General features: G+C 43.1%; 1 long non-coding RNA gene across 2 annotated transcripts in view; it reads right to left on the bottom strand.

Annotated features, from left to right (window-relative positions):
• Positions 1-1,187: 1,187 nt before the first annotated feature.
• LOC139026817 (uncharacterized) overlaps positions 1,188-2,599 on the bottom strand; it is a 15,996-nt gene continuing 14,584 nt past the window's right edge. Inside the window, exons 3-4 of one of the 2 annotated variants that reach the window (XR_011478754.1) lie at positions 2,378-2,568; positions 1,188-1,239 (exon numbers count right to left, since the gene is read on the bottom strand). This is a non-coding gene — a long non-coding RNA (uncharacterized lncRNA). Of the gene's footprint in view, positions 1,240-2,327; positions 2,569-2,599 lie in introns of those variants that run through there. The other variant, XR_011478753.1, reaches the window with a different exon arrangement.

The following is a 2,599-nucleotide window of genomic DNA, read 5'->3' as shown; positions in this document are numbered from 1 at the left end:
GTGTACGTGTCCAGTGTTGGTGTTTTGTCCAGTGTGTGTGTGTTGTCCAGTGTGTGTGCGTGTCCTATGTGCATGTCCTTTGTGTTTGTGTTGTGTGTGTCCAGTGTGTCCGTGTGTGTGTGTGTGTTCAGTGTGTGCGTGAATGTCCGTCCAGGTGTGTTGTGTGTGTTCCTGTGTGTGGTCCAGTGTGTGTGTTGTGTCAGGTTATTATTTACAGAGACACTGAGGATTCATCATAAACCCTTAACCCTGGATAGGGCTCAGTGAATGTTGAGCGTAATGTGATCAGGTGGGTCAGTGTGTCAGAGGAGGCTCTAGTAGAAGGACAGGTGCCGGCTGGCCAATCCAGATACACTCCCACTCTGTGAGGGCTGGAGGAGGGACGTCTATGGTAGTGGAATAATTACTGTGCCAGGCAGTGTAACTGTTGTCATAGCAGAACAGACTCCAGGACTTGTCATTCCATCCAAGACAACATCATCACCCATCCTTTCTGCTGATCCTTTATAAGTCACTCCTATAAACAGCCCCTCCCCCACTCCACTCTGCCTCCCAGTAACAGCGCCCAGTCAGACCCTCTCTACACAGCACCTGTTCCCAGTACTGAAATCTCTCTGGGTGATCAAGATTGGCTGCTCCTCTCTCCTCCATGTCACCTTTCCTGTTCCCTCAGACAGAGAGAGCGTCTGTTTACTTGTTTGGTCATGTGAGATCACAGCATCTGATGGATGAAACCAGACACAATATTAGAAATCATCATTCACATTAGAATGTTAACTCACTTTCCACTAATTATGTAATGTAGATGTTTCTAGATATCAAAAGGAGAAGTTAAGGTAACTTGAGACTTGTTGAATGATCGTATGTATACTATATGTAATATTATGTAATATAAACACACTAATTCCCATTAATTACACACACACAAACACACACACACACACAAACACCTGTATGCATGCATGAACACAACACACACTTCTTATGTAAAAGAACACGCCACACACACACGCCACACCATAAACAGACACACACACACACACACACACAGTCAAAGCAACTCTTGTAAACGTTGGTGTCCCTGATTTTGCTTCTGTAGAACATCAGCTGATATTTAATATGACGAAGTAAGTATGATGGTGGTCTTACTTTGACTTAACTTGAATTAAGACTATTTCTAGTCATTTCTTCACAGCAATCAACACTCACATTTTCTAAGTCCAGGTTTCATTGTGTACTCTCACCATGTTCACACTGTAGCTGTAAGCAGAAAGAACAGACAGTCATGTAGTGATACACCTGAACTCACACACACACACACACTACAAACACACACACACACACACACCACACAACACACACACACACACACACACACAACTTTGTCCAAGTGGTGGGAAGAATGTGAATGTTTGTCTTGAAAATAAAGGAGAGCCGCACACTCTAGGAGCTCAGGTGCAAAAATGTAATCAAGAGATTCTATGATAGAGATCTGCTGGTGGAAGGAGGGGAGCTGTTCTGCAAGTGGTCTAATAAAAAAGTCAACAAAAGTAGATAGAGGGGCATCAATGCCCGCTACAATAGGGCGCCTGACATTTCTATTGAACCAGTAGGTTACTCACCTGCACATACTCCGACTCCTTTTAGAAGCAAGAGTTATTTTATACCTCCAGGGAGTCGCAATCAAGAAATATTGCAGACTTGTTGAAAAAGATGTTGCTCATCTCCAACAAACAGGAGTCCAAATCTTTCCATAATTTACCTAAGAATGAAAAACAAGCTTTGCTTGATTTACAATCCGATACCTCAGTCCTTATTCGTCCTGCTCATAAGGGTGGGTCGGTTGTACTCATGGATAGGACAGTTTATGTAAATGAGTGTCATAGACAGCTGCTTGACTACACCTTTTACAAGAAACTCAGAAGTGACCCCACTTTCAGAATACAATTTCAGAATATCTTTACTGTCCTAGATGGGTATTTGAGTTCTGGTCAGTTAACCAATAAATAACATGACTTTTTGGCTATTCAACACCCTAAAATTGCCACTTTCTATACTTTGCCGAAATTACACAAGAATGTTACAAAACCTCCAGGGCGCCCCATTCCATGCCATGATTACGACACCTGTGTGTCTTTTGACACTATATAAACGAGTCATCCCGCAGTGTTTGTGATTGCACCCTGACAGCTTGGCTGTCGAAACGTTGGATATTAAATTTTTGCATCTGAGCTTCTAGTGTGCGGCTCTCCTTTATTTTCAAGTTTTCTACTCTGCTAGCCAGCACCTCGCCTAAATAGGTGTGCATTACTTTTTCTTATAGAATGTTTGTCTTAAGTAGCCTGATAAGTCAAACATGTCTGATATGAACATTGACATAAACCCTCTACATACTTGAGTTTCTCCAGTCTGCAGTGTGGATCCTCCAGTCCAGCAGAGAGCAGTCTGACTCCTGAGTCTCCTGGGTGATTGTAGCTCAGATCCAGCTCTCTCAGGTGTGAGGGGTTTGATCTCAGAGCTGTGTCCAGAGAAGCACAGCCTTCCTCTGTGACTAGACAGCCTGACAGCCTGACAAAGAGTCAAATCATATTCAAATCAC

This window comes from Salvelinus sp. IW2-2015, unplaced genomic scaffold (genome assembly GCF_002910315.2).
Source record: "Salvelinus sp. IW2-2015 unplaced genomic scaffold, ASM291031v2 Un_scaffold5929, whole genome shotgun sequence".
NCBI classification, from domain to species: Eukaryota; Metazoa; Chordata; class Actinopteri; order Salmoniformes; family Salmonidae; genus Salvelinus; species Salvelinus sp. IW2-2015.
Note: the sequence above shows the minus strand (reverse complement) of the source record. Positions and strands in the feature narration are given on the sequence as shown.